At 45.6% G+C, this 16,301-nt stretch overlaps 1 protein-coding gene across 2 annotated transcripts in view; it reads left to right on the top strand.

The window, feature by feature from the left end:
• The first annotated feature begins 12,307 nt into the window (after window positions 1-12,307).
• BRD1 (bromodomain containing 1) overlaps window positions 12,308-16,301 on the top strand; it is a 60,537-nt gene continuing 56,543 nt past the window's right edge. For both annotated transcript variants that reach the window (XM_044280239.1, XM_044280238.1), the window contains exon 1: window positions 12,308-12,604. The gene's annotated coding sequence lies outside the window, so the exon portion shown is untranslated. The remainder of the gene's footprint in view (window positions 12,605-16,301) is intronic.

Here is a 16,301-nt window from a genome sequence, read left to right as displayed (position 1 = left end):
TCAATACCATAGTTTGTAATGATATTCTCCAGTTCAGATTTTAACATTTATTTAAAATGGGTATATAAGAGCCATGTTGGTATGGCTACATACATACACTACTCACAAAAAGTTTGGGATATTTGGCTTTCATGTGAAATCCATGGAAAACGTGAAATGTTCCCGCTACAGTGATATTATATCATAAAAATAGGGCATTTAGGTAGAAGCATACAATTGTGATTTTCTCATCTTAAAACAGTGGTAGGTATGCCCCCACAAATAATGTCAGTGTCTCAATTACTTGTCATGTGGCCTTGAGCATCAATTACAGCTTGACAACATGTGGCATGGCTTCCCACTCTTTTTGAAGGGCGGTCCTCAGGTCATTGAGGTTCTGGGGTACAGTTATGAGCCTCTACACGTCGACTCAGCTGCTTCCATAGGTTTACAATGGGATTCGGGTCTGGGGAAGGTGCAGGCACCTCCATTTGAGGTACCCCAGTCTCCAGCAGCTGTTCCCTAATGATGCGACCTCGATGAGCTGGAGCATTGTTGTCCATGAAGATGAAATTAGGCCTGTGTTGTTCATGCAGAGGTACATAGACTGGATTAATGATGTTCAAGTAGTATGGGCTTGTCACTGTCCCATTCAGAAAGTGTAGGGCAGTTCTGTATTGACTAGACACACCTGCCCACACTGTAACACTACTACCACCAAATACTCGTCTGGTGACAACAGTTGCTTATGCATAGCATTCTCCTTGATGTCTCCAATATCGTTGGCGGCCATCATTTCTGCGCAAAGTAAATCAACTTTTATCAGTGAACAGCATTGAGACCCACTGGTCCCTCGTCCAGCGTACATGCTCCCTGGCCCATGCAAGGCAATTAAGCCTGTGTCTGGTGGTGTGGTCAGGTACCCTTGCAGGTCCTCTAGCACGCAAACCACGCTGATGTAAATGGTTTCAAATGGTCTGACATGAAACTTGGGTTCCTCTAGCCTTCCTTAAATTTGCCTCGAATTGTGTGGCATTCATCATCTGGTTCCACAGGGCATTGTTCATAATGAAGTGATCATCAGTGTGGGATGTGGCCAAAGGACATCCACTTCTATACCTTTCTGTGACTTTTCCAGTCTCTTTGTATCGCTGTTGCAACTTGCTGATGACACTCTGTGACACTCTAAGCTCAGTGGCCACTTCCGTCTAAGAACATCCTGCTTGAAGCATCACAATGGCAAAGTACTATTGATCAATTGTTAGGTGTCACCTTGGTCTCATGATATCAAAATGTGAACAGAATTTTGAGGAGGACTGTTTAAATACCAATACTAATTGATCCAGGAGATGTATTGGACAATTCATGGATCAAACACCTGTTGTGAATTCTGCTGTTAAGCTCCTTGTTAGAGAACAGCAAGTTGTGCAAAAAGTACTGAAACACCGAACAGTTGGACACGTGCATTCAGAAGTTTAGAGAAGGTCACATTAAGTTCACCTGTAAAGGATATAGTGCATTTTAGGTTTATCCTGAAATTTCACCCACAAGCCAATTTGCCTAACCTGTATATGTTTCAGCAACTGAAGGAGCGAATCGCTCAGAAATGCATTTGGCATATGGCGTATTTTATGCAAAAATCTGTGTCACTACAGTACCATTCAGGTTGCACTAATAGCGAGCGTTTTCCAATGTTCTGCAAGAGCCACAGCGAATGTACAAGGAAACAAACACTATTAGAAACATCAGAACAAAAGACGACCATGATATCTACACAACTGTGGCACTCAGCGAAGACTCCAGGTAGAGAAGGATTCTCTTCTACTTTTAAAGAGTTTGTCTGGGTTCAGAGCTAAACCCGGACATAAGCTTCCCTTCACTCATTTATCATCTCTGAGTGGAGCATCGGAGCATTTATTGTGCGGTATTGTGCATGACGAGGACTTTTTATTTGCCACCGGTAACATACCAGGCTTCACATGGGTATGATAGGCCGTGAGCCCTGTGACGGCACAAATCAGCGGTCTTTAACACTGCCCTAGCCTGTTTTAAAGGCTAGGGCAGTGCTAAAGACTGCCCATTAGTGTTGGTGACGTCACCAGGATCATTGCTAGGTGGAAGCCTCCACCTAGCAAACTGAGAAAAAGCCGGGTACGTCACTTACATGCAGTGTGGGAAGGAGTGATCGCTAATGCCATCGCTTGTCCCCATACAAAATCATTGTTTGCCGGCAGAAGAGCTTGGTTAGACCACACAAACGATCATATTACCCAATAAATGGGCGTTTCACTCATTCATCGGGTAATTGGTAGCACTTTTACTCCAGCAGATAATCACTAACGGGCATTCCTACAAACGCTTGTTAGCTTTTATCTTGCTGATTCTCAGCCATTATAAAAGGGGCCTTAAGCTGGAGAAACCTTCACCCAGGCAGTTAGAGAAAGAAATTTAAACAGTATACACATTATTCATACAATAGACTCTCAGCTTTTGGTTCTGTTTGTTTCTCTGGGTGTTTAATTAGCTAATAACGCTCCTGGGCAAAGGGGAAAAGCCTTTGTTGTGCTGCAGAATTCGAAACAACCACTTTAATTCATAATGATTACCTATCCTCAGAATAGGTCATCAATATCGCATCGGCAGTGGTCCGAGTCCCGGCACCCCTGCCGATTAGCTGTTTTAGGGAGCTGTCACACTCACTGGAGCTCTGGTGAGTGCAGCCTGCTCCCCGCAGCCTTTCAAGCACAGCACCATACATAGTACATGGGCTGTGCTTGGTATTGCAGCTCAGCCCCATTGAGTTGAATGGGGCTGAGAAGCAACTAGGAGCACTGGCCCCTTCTAAGTGCTGATTGCCTGGGGGTCCCGGTTGTTGGACCCCGGCTGATCTGATATTGATGACCTATCCAGAGGATAGGTTATCAATATAAATTACAGGATAACCTCTTTAAAGGATAAAAAAAAAATGCTCAATTTGTCTTCTACACCCTGCATGTACTCTCACACATTGCAGGCTGCTCAGTGCCATTCAGTGTAAAATCCATCAGAAAAGTTTCTGGCTATGTATGTAGCCCCTCTGCTGTCCCGAATATATAGACTTGCATATCCTACAAATCAACTCTTTGTCATGTTCCTCAAACCATTCCTGAATAATTTTTGCAGTGTGGCAGAATACGTTATCCTGCTAAAAGAGGCCACTGCCATTAAGATATACCGTTGCCATGAAGCGGTGTACATTGTCTGCAGCAATGTTTAGGCAGGTGTTAAATCAAAGTAACAGCCGCACGAATGTTAGAAACCAAGGTTTCCCACCTAGTAGTATATTGCCCAGAACATCACACTCCACTGGCTTACCTTCTTTCCATAGTGCATAGTGGTGTCATCTCTTTCCCAAGTAAGCAATACACACACACGGCCATCTACATAGCAAAGAAAACCTGATTCATAAGACCAGGCCACCTTCTTTTATTACTCTATGGTCCAGTTCTGATGCTCACATGCCCATTATAGGTGCTTTTGATGAAGGACAGGGGTCAGCATGTAACAAGCTACAATGTGGGCCAGATTTATCATTAGCTCAAGTCAAAATAATGGAGTGAAAAAGTCGCAAATTTTCACTCCAAACTGCATAAAAATTTGTGACTTTAATTGGCTCTGCACTATGCTCGCCAGTTTTCTGAAAGTGGGCGTGTTTCTTATGTAAATGAATCTCTAGACAGATTTACTATTGCAACAATTTAAAAAGTCGCTAAAATTTGCGCAAGTTCACTCCAGTGAGGACCAGGCTTATCTTAAGCGACTTTTTAATAGAACATGCAACTTTTTCGTAAAGATGTGTGACTTTTGTAAAGCCGCTTACTGAAGGGTAAACTGCTACCGTCAAACCACATTTATTAAAGGACCATTAATAAATCTGACTTACAAGGGGGAGAAAAACAGAACTGGATCGCACATCCACAATGCTATGCTTTGACCTAATCAAACTCGCTTCTCAGCGCCATGTTGAAGTGTACAGCCCCCCATACTGAAAGCTGTACAAGAGGCATTAGTGTACATTTTGATCAAAAGGCATGAGCCCACTCACCACGCCAAGGTCACTCTTTTTGAGTGGGACCTACTCTGACAAAAAGGCGCAGCGCAATGCGGTGACAAAGTGGCACTGCCCTAGTAGGCGGCGGGACCCAGGAGTCAAACAGCAACCCTGCTGTCTGACAATGCCACCCATGGCACTGGGTCCCACCAACCCACCAGTACAGCACCACAAAAACAAAGGCCACCACGCAGTACTGCACCATGTGAACAGTTGTCTAACACAACATGTCCATAGCTATCAGGAGCTACAGGTCAATGACCACTTTATGCAGATTTCTGTGATTAAACCACCTGTGCCGAATGGGATGAGTACTGATACCAGTAGTAAAGAAAAAGATAGTCCAATAACATGCTAGGGGGAGAAAAAAAAAAAGCATAGAACTGTGGATGTGCGATCCAGTTCTGTTTTCTCACCCTGATAATTATTTGACTTTTTCTTCTTTATTACTGGTATCAGCACTCCTCCCATTCGGCACAGGTGGTTTTAATTACAGTAGTTCGCATAAAAGTGGTCATTGACCTGCAGCTCCTGATAGCTATGGACATGTTGTGTTAGACAACTGTTCACATGGTGCAGTACTGCGTGGTGGCCTTTGTTTTTGTGGTGCTGTACTGGTGGGTTGGTGGGACCCAATGCCATGGGTGGAATTGTCAGACAGCAGGGTTGCTGTTTGACTCCTGGATCCCGCCGCCTACTAGGGCAGTGCCGCTTTGTCACCGCATTGTGCTGCGCCTTTTTGTCAGAGTAGGTCCCACTCAACGAGGCAACCTTGGCGTGGTGAGTGGGCTTATGCCTTTTGATCAAAATGTACACTAATGCCTCTTGTACAGCATGCAGTATAGGGGGCTGTACACTTTAACATGGCGCTGAGAAGCGAGTTTAATTAGATCAAAGCATAGCACTGTGGATGTGCGATCCAGTTCTGTTTTTCCCCCCTGATAATTATTAATAAATCTGACTTAGCCAAAAGTTACTTTGGACATATGTAAAAGTGGAGTAAGATGTAGAGTCAGGTTCATAAATATTGGGACATCGACACAATTCTAACATTTTTGGCTCTATACACCACCACAATGGATTTGAAATAAAACAAACAAGATGTGCTTCAACTGCAGACTGTCAGCTTTAATGTGAGGGTATTTACATCCAAATCAGGTGAACGGTGTAGGAATTACAACAGTTTGCATATGTGCCTCCCACTTGTTAAGGGACCAAAAGTAACGGGACAGAATAATAATCATAAATTAAACTTTACCTTTTTAATACTTGGTTGCAAATCCTTTGCAGTCAATTACAGCCTGAAGTCTGGAACGCATAGACATCACCAGACGCTGGGTTTCATCCCTGGTGATGCTCTGCCAGGCCTCTACTGCAACTGTCTTCAGTTCCTGCTTGTTCTTGGGGCATTTTTCCTTCAGTTTTGTCTTCAGCAAGTGAAATGCATGCTCAATCGGATTCAGGTCAGGTGATTGACTTGGCCATTGCATAAAATTCCACTTCTTTTTCTTAAAAAACTCTTTGGTTGCTTTTGCAGTATGCTTTGGGTCATTGTCCATCTGCACTGTGAAGCGCCGTCCAATTAGTTCTGAAGCATTTGGCTGAATATGAGCAGATAATATTGCCCGAAACACTTGAGAATTTATCCTGCTGCTTTTGTCAGCAGTCACACCATCAATAAATACAAGAGAACCAGTTCCATTGGCAGTCATACATGCCCACGCCATGACACTACCACCTCCATGCTTCACTGATGAGGTGGTATGCTTAGGATGATGAGCAGTTCCTTTCCTTCTCCATACTCTTCTCTTCCCATCACTCAAGTCGATCTTGGTCTTATCTGTCCATAGGATGTTGTTCCAGAACTGTGAAGGCTTTTTTAGATGTCGTTTGGCAAACTCTAATCCAACCTTCCTGTTTTTGAGGCTCACCAATGGTTTACATCTTGTGGTGAACCCTCTGTATTCACTCTGGTGAAGTCTTCTCTTGATTGTTGACTTTGACACACATACACCTACCTCCTGGAGAGTGTTCTTGATCTGGCCAACTGTTGTGAAGGGTGTTTTCTTCACCAGGGAAAGAATTCTTCGGTCATCCACCACAGTTGTTTTTCGTGGTCTTCCGAGTCTTTTGGTGTTTCTGAGCTCACCGATGCGTTCCTTCTTTTTAAGAATGTTCCAAACAGTTGTTTTGGCCACGCCTAATGTTTTTGCTATCTTTCTGATGGGTTTGTTTTGTTTTTTCAGCCTAATGATGGCTTCCTTCACTCATAGTGACAGCTCTTTGGATCTCATCTTGAGAGTTGACAGCAACGGATTCCAAATGCAAATCGCACACTTGAAATGAACTCTGGACCTTTTATCTGCTCATTGTAATTGGGAAAATGAGGGAATAACACACACCTGGCCATGGAACAGCTGAGAAGCCAATTGTCCCATTACTTTTGGTTCCTTAACAAGTGGGAGGCACATATGCAAACTGTTTAATTCCTACAGTGTTCACCTGATTTGGATGTAAATGCCCTCAAATTAAAGCTGACAGTCTGCAGTTAAAGCACATCTTGTTTGTTTCATTTCAAATCCATTGTGGTGGTGTATAGAGCCAGAAATGTTAGAAATGTGTCGATGTCCCAATATTTATGGACCTGGCTGTAAGTAGAATGATAAATCTGGCCCTGTGTGTTTTGAAACCTTAATGCACTAGCGAAAAATGAAAAAAAAAAAAAAATAACATCTGTAAAATGTGATTGAACTGAGGTTGACAAAGTTTAAACTGCTAGTGGTGCTTGGTCAATGATCACACAATCAAGATGGTGCAGCCTTCATTTTGGGTTCTGCAGCCAGGTATGTTGAGTAAAGGTCACATTAATACTGGGTGGCATCTCTCCCTCATACAGATGCTGGATATCCTCCTGTGGTATATCATTCCAAGCTCTTTCAATTTGGACCAGTAGTAATTGGCTACTGTGCAACGGAGATCTGTCACCCCATCTAGTCCCAAACATTCTTGAGGGGAGAGAGATCTGGTGATTGAGCTGGCCGGGAGACTGCTTTTTTGTTTAATTTTTAAACTCTTTATTTATTCCAAACTCAGCATACATGCATACCAAGAAAATAAACCAGGGAAAATATACACATCATTAGGACAATTAATGGCAAGTCTTAAACCACCACCAGCAAGCTTCCTCCTATCCTCTTATGAAACACAGAGAAAGAATGCACCAAACAGATATAACACTGACTATACTGGCAAGACACAAATGAAGATATTAAAAGCTGAGACTTTAGCCAATATGTACCAGTGATGGATATATCGGAGCCCATCATGCACCACGTCACGGTTCTCAGCATGGCAAGGGGTCCTAACCGCTGCTCTAACTATGGTGTGAACACGGTCTGGGGGTGATATAATTCAGCTCGCAGCAAAGCTTCCCACAAACGCCCAGCATGAATGCTGCGGTTGTGTGATGTGAATGAAGCCAGGCTGCAAGCCACACCCACACCAGACCATGTGATGGAGGTGACCAGGTGCAAAGGAGTGTTTAAATGCCAGGTAAAGGCAGACACACTCAAATCTAGCAAGGCAGAAAACGAAAAACAAAAATTTTTTTACCTGGCATTTAAACACTCCTTTGCACCTGGTAACCTCCATCACATGGTCTGGTGTGGGTGTGGCTTGCAGCCTGGCTTCATCCACATCGCACAACCGCAGCATTCATGCTGGGCGTTTGTGGGAAGCTTTGCTGCGAGCTGAATTATATCACCCCCAGACCGTGTTCACACCATAGTTAGAGCAGCGGTTAGGACCCCTTGCCATGCTGAGAACCGTGACGTGGTGCATGATGGGCTCCGATATATCCATCACTGGTATATATTGGCTAAAGTCTCAGCTTTTAATATCTTCATTTGTGTCTTGCCAGTATAGTCAGTGTTATATCTGTTTGGTGCATTCTTTCTCTGTGTTTCATATGATTGCTACATTCTGTGTAGTTTGCTCTTGTGGTGCATGTGGACCGCGCCGACGTCCTCCATTGTATGCATATTTTGCTGGGGTTAGTCGACTACCGCGGTCCACATGCGGTCGGGTTGCTCCCCCTGATTGAGGACACGCCACTGTGTCTGGGGTTGAGCAGCTCCTCCAAAATTGCCACTAATAATTTTTTTTGTTTTTCGTTTTCTGCCTCCTATCCTCTTAGAATGGCCATGGTAGCTGATGGCGCCCCCGCACCATACCTGGTGTTGGTCCTTAGTGTCTCTGAACTATGCATTATGGCAGTAGGCGCCTTCCATCCCTCTTGTGAACTCTGATGTGGCCATCATTAGTACCAAGGCAGAACCTGCTTTCATCACTAAACACAAGTGTTTGCCATTTACCGTATGCCTCCACGTGCTTTCTCACGGCACCAGTGCAGGTGGTCTTGGAGATGGTGAGAGTTCAGCGGCAAATGAGCTAGTGAAGAGTGTAAATGGAGTCCTACTTCAAGTAGACAGTTTTTTATGGTCTTGGTGGTCACTGCAGAAACTATTTGTGATGCTGTGACTGTCCTTTGAGATACAGCAGCTCTTCTTATACAGCGATCTTCCTGTATATTTAATTACATAAATTAGACCCAGGCACATGTCAAGGCACTTCAAAGCAATTTTACAATTAGTCAGACTATTTGCCTTATTTTAACATATGTCTTATTCACACTGATAAAACTTATATTCATTGTTATTAAATCCTTAAATTGATCATTAAATGCCTATATTAAAGCTATCAGTTGTGTCGCCTCATTACTGTTGTAACATAGTGCTGGTATATCTGTGGTGAGAGGCTGGTAGCCGCGCGCTGGCCCCAGACCTACCACATAGTATTTGACCTACAAGGAGAACGGAGCCGGGGAGAGTTGTGGCTGGAGGACCCCGGGTTTCCCGCGGTCCATCCACCACCAGGCGCAGTTCCTCGCCTCTCCCATTGAAGTAAATGGGAGCAACCCGCGCATGCCCGGCCACCGCTCCCATTCATTTCTATGGGGCCGACGGAAATTGCCGAGACAGCGCTCGGCTATTTTCGGCAGCTCCATAGAAATGAATGGGGGCGGCTGCACATGAGCCGTGTGCCCTCCTCAACTTTCTCCGCTCCATTCTCCTTGTAGGTGCGGGTCCCAGAGGTGGGACCCGCACCTATCATACAAGGGGGGCATATCCTAGCGATATGCCCCCATTGTCTAAGATGGGAATACCCCTTTAATTGTAGGTAAATGTCTCATCACTGTAATTGTGAATACCGTTTTGCAGTCTTCAAAATCCTTCCCTGCTCTGATCTCTTATTACGTCCTGGTAGTAACAGGAAACACCTTTAGGCACCAGAGGCCACTGCGGGCACTAGCATTAACCCCTTCAACATGCTAGATCACCAGAGGTGTTTACATTAATCCCTTCCCTAGACCACCAAGAATGCATGTTAGGCTCTTCACTGCTCTAGACCACCAAGCCTATTGGCATTGACCCCTTCAGTAACTAGACAGTCAGTAAAGTTGACAGGCATTAAACCCTTGACTACTTTAGATTGTTAAAGAAGTTTTTAACCCTTTCACTAGCCTAGACTCAAGGGATATTAGATAACAAAAGTTCTACAGGAGAACCCATTCCCCCAAAATCACATAGCCACACACAGAGGGAAATAATACAATGTCTAATACAGTAACTACCCAACATCTGCTTGCTTTCACTGAAGCACGTAAGCTGCACCCTACTTTTTTACACCAGCCTGATGAACTGCTCCCAAATCTTAGCTTCTGTGCAGGAGCTTAAAGGGGTTTTCTGAGATTTTACTCCTGTAGATAGGTCATCAGTATCTGATTGGTGGGGGGCCAACACCCGGGACCCCCAACGACCAGCTGTCTGAGAAGGCACTGCCAGTCCTCTGAGCACTGCTGCCTTCTCACATCTTTTCCTAGTACATGTGATGACGTGTTCATCAGTCAAAGAAGTGATTGGGGCTGAGCGTGATACCAAGCACGGCCTCTATACATTGTACATCGCTTTGCTTGGTAAGCTACGATAAGGTGCGATGCTTACAGGAGCGCTGGTGCCTTCTCAAACAGCTGGTCAGTGGGGGTCCCAGGTGTCGGACCCCCACCAATCAGATACTGATGACCTGTGAGCGCTGCGCCTTTCTCCGTGCTCATCAAGCACAGCGCCATACGTTGTATAGTGGCTATGCTTGGAATCGCAGCTCAGACCCATTCACCTATTTGACTGATGAACGTGTAATCACGCGGACTAGGAAAGTTGTGAGAAGGCTGTGGTGCTACCACGAGTGCCCCTGCCTTCTTGAACAGCTGATTCGCGGGGGTCCTGGGTGTCAGACCCATACCAATCAGAATGATGGAAAATGGTGGCTCACCCTGTCAGTAACTCTGGAGTGGGTGCTGCAAAGCCCTATTGACTCACCCGGTCAAAAAGTAGTAATAGAATATAATATAAATTAAGGCTGAGCACTCATCATCTGTAGGACAATATGGCAGAGCAAACACCTGTGTGATTTATTATTAAAAAAATATATAGACATAAATAAGACCAATAGAATAAATCATAAAAAATGAATGTTCACGAGTAGCGATGCTGAGTAAAATTGCATGTAGCGACAATGAGCAAAATACAGTGCGATTGTGCTGAACCACTGATAGAGGCGTAGTATAGTGTCCAATGTGGGTGGTTCAGGTCCTGGGACAGAGAGGCTGGATTGTTTCTACAATCACTGTTGTATCTGCTCCCATATAGTAACAGCAATTATATTGCATCAAGGAATGATGTGAATAATGCTGACCGTAATATTACAGTTGCACTCAACGGTGTACTATGACACCAGCGTATAATAGAAGACGTTATAGTAATATGCTGTGCGATCTGCGCTCACAGTGGCTGCAGTATCTAAACCAGCAATATCTTACTGCGAGTCTTCAGCTGGGGCTGCTGGAATGGGTGGTCGCCTGACTGGGCGGGCTTTAGTTTCGTTATCCCGCTTTCACTTTGTAAAAAGTCGCCGTCCAATGATCGTATGATGACTCTAAATGGTTTGCAAAGCTGGAGAGTCAGATAGCAGCATTCCTTGTTTGTCAAATGGGAGGTAAGGCTTTATTGTATAAGACCTTGCATGCAAATGTATCCAACGATGAAGTCGATGCAGGGGTATACGTCCATCAGCTGATGTGCGGGTCTCCTATTAACCATACGCGTTTCCTCCACTGAGGAAGGGGCCAGGTATAGACCCCGAAACGCGTATGGTTAATAGGAGACTCGCACATCAGCTGATGGGTGTATACCCCTGCATCGACTTCATCTTTACTATTACGTCTTCTATTATACGCAACTCTAACATTCCGGTCATTATTCACATCATTCCTTGATGCAATATAATTGCTGTTACTATATGGGAGCAGATACAACAGTGATTGTAGAAACAATCCAGCCTCTCTGTCCCAGGACCTGAACCACCCACATTGGACACTATACTACGCCTCTATCAGTGGTTCAGCACAATCGCACTGTATTTTGCTCATTGTCGCTACATGCAATTTTACTCAGCATCGCCACCCGTGAACATTCATTTATTGGTCTTATTTATGTCTATATATTTTTTAATAATAAATCACACAGGTGTTTGCTCTGCTATATTGTCATACAGATGATGAGTGCTCAGCCTTCATTTATATTATATTCCATACCAATCAGATACTGATGACCTATCCAGAGGATAGATCATCAGTAGGGATGAGCGAATCAACTTCGGATGAAACATCCGAAGTCGATTTGCATAAAACTCTGTACAGTATTAGAATGTATTGGCTCCCATGAGGCGAAGTCTCGCGAGACTTTGCGCAATAACTTCATAAATTAATTTCTACGGTAAAAAAAACATTTCCCGAACTCGGGATTGGTTCCAAGTCCAACAGGCTTTTTCAAATAAGCATAGGCTGTTGAGCTGAAACGCGTCACATCTGCTTGTATTTTATTCACGGCAACAGTGAAGATTTATTAGCATCATGAAGCGAGTGCTGAGCCACTTCTTCTACTTGGAGGTATGGCCCAGCAACCCAGTATAGGAGCCCCAGGGTTCATCCAGAACGTGCCAGTGCTCCTGTTACCATGACAACCCTTTGGTACGGACAGCAGGCTTGCCTCCCCCATCATGGCGGCACGTAACGTACGTGACGCCGTTACGTCTGTCCAGCGGAGAGGGGCGGTACGCGTTCTGGTGAAACCGCATTGTTTGTTTCAAAGGAAGAATCTGGGCCGAGCCGCGGCCGCCGTGCGTCTACCCGGGGACAGGCCAAGGCGTCGACACGGATCCCAGGAACGCTGCTCGCGGCTGATTCCGGGGCCCCTCCTCCATTCGCCCGGACAGGGGAGGGAGTCACAACCGGAAGAGCTGGAGAGGAGGGGAGGCTTTTGTGATCGCTCCGTGGCGGTGGCCACAGTTCGCGGTCAGGCTGGGAGAACGATCCGTCGCCATTAGAGGCTCCCCCGACTGCTCAGCGTCCCCCTGCAGGTAACGGTGCCCATTACGCCGTGCAGCCATCTTCATGCTGTGACTCTCCTCCCCCATCCCCAGCCAGGAGGACCGCTGCGCCCCGGCTCTGTGTGTCTGCTGCTTTGTGCGCTTGTTTTGTTAGACGCCATGTTTGCAGCCGGCCGGCCGGAGCGGGTGAGGGAGCGGGACGCTGCTGCTGCTCCCGGCCGCCTAAACGGCCACCTATTGATTTGAACGGGCCCGGGAAAAGGGTTTGGTGCAGTGACGTCACGGGGCTGGCTCCTGTCCCAAGTTCGGGGGGCAGCATTTAACTCCTGAGCTCCTGTAGGGGTCAGGTGGTGGCGGAGTGTGCTCGTGCTGTTATCAAACACTGAGGGGACTGCCTATCAGCGCTGCCTTAAAGGCGCAGGCCACCCAGGCAGATACCAGGGAGCACTAGTCTGAGCACCATGTGAAGCACTGGGGGGCTGTGCTTTCCATGTATACCTGCGCCCCCCAGACCGGTTGTTTTCTGATTGACAGCTCTGTTGCTGAGGTAACTGGAGCGTCCCACACCAAAACCACAAAACCGGCGCCCTTCATCGTGTCGTTCCGTTCCACTTTCTCACCACAACTTTGCATATGGTACTTGAGAGCGCCTGAGATTGTCGCCTAGATCTTGGCGGAGCCTGTACACCTTTCTGTCAGATGCGTTGGTAGAAACCCGTATCTGAGGCCTCGCTTTCATTGCCTGACGGCTGGCTTGTCCTTGGCGTAAGGGTACTTTCACACTTGCCTTGTTGGGTTCTGTCGCCAGAACTGCCTGCCGGATCCTGTAATCTGTATGCGAATGGCTACCATCAGTAGATGGATCTGGATGCGGATCCGTCTCACAAATGCATTGCAATACCGGATCTGTCTCCGGTTGTCATCCGGAAAAACAGATCTGGTATTTCTCTTTTTCACATTTTTAAAGGTCTGCGTATGCGATGGGTCCGGCATTAATGCATTTCAATGGAAAATAATGCCGGCAAGTGTTCCGGAACTTTGGACGGAGAAAATACTGCAGCACGCTTCAGTGTTTTCTCCGTCCAAAAACCGTACAGTGACTGAACTGAAGACATCCTGATTAGAGATGAGCGAACTTCTGTTTTAAGTTCGGCGTCTAAAGTTCGGGGCGGGTTAGCGGAGAATCCCGATCTGGAACCGGATATGGATTCCGACTTCCGTTGTGGTCCGTGGTAGCGGAATCAATAATGGCCGATTATTGATTCCGCTACCACGGACCACAACGGAAGTCGGAATCCATATCCGGTTCCAGATCGGGATTCTCCGCTAACCCGCCCCCGAACTTTAGACGCCGAACTTAAAACAGAAGTTCGCTCATCTCTAATCCTGATGCATCCTGAACGGATTACTCTCCATTCAGAATGCATGGGGATAAAACTGATCAGTTCTTTTCCGGTATTGAGGTCCTGTGACTGAACTCTATGCCGGAAAAGAATAACGCTAGTGTGAAAGTACCCTAAGGTAAGCGCTGTGATTTCACACGTAGACTTGCACCTGTATTGCTCGGTTCGTAAGAGAATGTGTAAAAAAACGGAATTAAAGTTGCGCCCGCTTACACTGGGTGGAGGGATTTTCTGATGCACGGTTCTAGATGACCAGTCAGAAGTGTGCCACCATTCCACACGCGGCATAGACACACCAAGACGTTTTCTTCTACTCTTTAGGCTGGTTTCATATCGGTGTAGGGGGTCATTTACGCGACGGTAAGAGCTCTGTCCTGCGGACTGCAAATGACGGTCCACAATGCATGGGCAGCGGCCGTGTGAATCCCGTATTGCTCTGCAGAGTCATTGACCTGAACGGGTCCGCAATCTACAAAATACAGCGAAAGATAGGACATAACCTATCTTTTGTGCTGTGAAAGTACGGACCCGAAAGCCCACAGAAGCGCTACATAGTGTTTTCATGGGCTTCCGAGCCGTACCTCCGCTCCGCAAGAGATAGGACTTCTGTCTTATGCTGTATTTTGTGGATTGCGGACCCGTTCATGTCAATGGGGACCACAACACAGAGTGCACATGGCACTGAGTGTTTACGGTCGTGTGAATGGACTGTTAAAGGGGTTGTCGCTTGAGCAAATGGCATTTATCATGTAGAGGAAGTTGATACAAGGCACTTACTAATGTATTGTGATTCTCCATATTGCTTCCTTTGCTGGCTGGATTCATTTTTCCATCACATTACACACTGCTCGTTTCCATGGTTACGACCACCCAGTAATCAATCAGTGGTCGTGCTTGTACACTATAGGAAAAAAGCACTAGTCTGTGTGCTGCTAGGGTCCTTTGCTTTTTCCTATAGCGTGCAAGCATGGCCAACGTGTGATGGAAAAACGAATCCAGCCAGCAAAGGAAGCAATATGGACAATCCCAATACATTAGTAAGTGGCTTGTATTAACTTCCTCTACATGATAAATACCATTTGCTGAATGATACAACCCCTTTAAGCTTTGCTTTACTTCTGATCCATCGTAAGAACAGAAAAATAAAGAAAACGTATCAGTTAGCAACACTTGACACTAAAAATGACCCGTCTTTTTTAAGCCTCCGTTATGAGTTTGTGTCACTTCCATTAGAGATCAGTTAGGTAACCGATAAAATAAATCTAACCGATCTCTGACGCAAACTAATAATCAAAATAACAGCTAGTTTTTTGTTATTCTGATGGATCAGAAGAACGTTATAGCATAGACTTGTCTGCACAGTCCAAGCGTCTCGGCCATCTTTTTGTGAATGTAGGCTTGGCGTCAGTGGACATGATGGCTTGAGAAGGAACGCTGATTGCCGCCGGTGTAAATAGCCTGTAACATTGACGAGCGTACGTAAAGTCGCTCACTCCCGATAATTGGCCTGTGTAAATGTTGCTGGCGATCATCCAATGAAAAAGCAAAGGCTCGTTTATCAGGTGGTCGTGCCACAGAGCGTGCTGTCTAAACAGTGATCTGCTGCACGAGAAAAAATGATTATGGGGGGTGAACGATCTCTAGCGATCACTTGTCCCCATACAGCGGAAGTGGTTGCTGCATGTACATGTACGCATCAATCGGGCAGTTGTCAGAAAGGCTTGGTTCATTCACGGGAATTGCCTGATGTACGGTCCGTGTGACATGACCTTTAGCATTTGTATTTCAGAAAATCTGCATGAAAACAGCATCCAAAACACGGTAAAAATGCACATAAGGGTACTTTGACACTTGCGGCAGAGGAATCCGGCAGGCACTTCTGTCGCCGGAACTGCCTGCTGGATCTGTCAAAACGTATGCCAACTGATGGCATTTGTCAGACGGATCAGCGTTGCGGTATTTTGAATGCCGGATCCGGCACTAATACACTCCTATGGACAAAAAAAATGCCGGATCTGACATTTCGGCATGTTTTCAGTTTTTTTTTGACAGGAGATAAAACCGTAGCATGCTGCGATATTATTATATTATCTCCGTCCTGAACTGAAGACATCCTGATGCATCCTGAACGGATTACTCTCCATTCAGAATGCATTAGGATAAAACTGATCAGTTCTTTTCCAGTATTGAGCTCCTAGAACGGAACTCTATGCCGGAAAAGAAAAACGCTAGTGTGAAAGTTACTCTTAATCCGCACACGAGTGGAGATTTCAAAACAGAAAATCTGTGCGGTTTATTTAATGCAGATTTTCTTACTAAAAACT

This window comes from Bufo gargarizans, chromosome 2, assembly GCF_014858855.1.
Source record: "Bufo gargarizans isolate SCDJY-AF-19 chromosome 2, ASM1485885v1, whole genome shotgun sequence".
In the NCBI taxonomy this organism is placed as follows: domain Eukaryota; kingdom Metazoa; phylum Chordata; class Amphibia; order Anura; family Bufonidae; genus Bufo; species Bufo gargarizans.
Note: the sequence above shows the minus strand (reverse complement) of the source record. Positions and strands in the feature narration are given on the sequence as shown.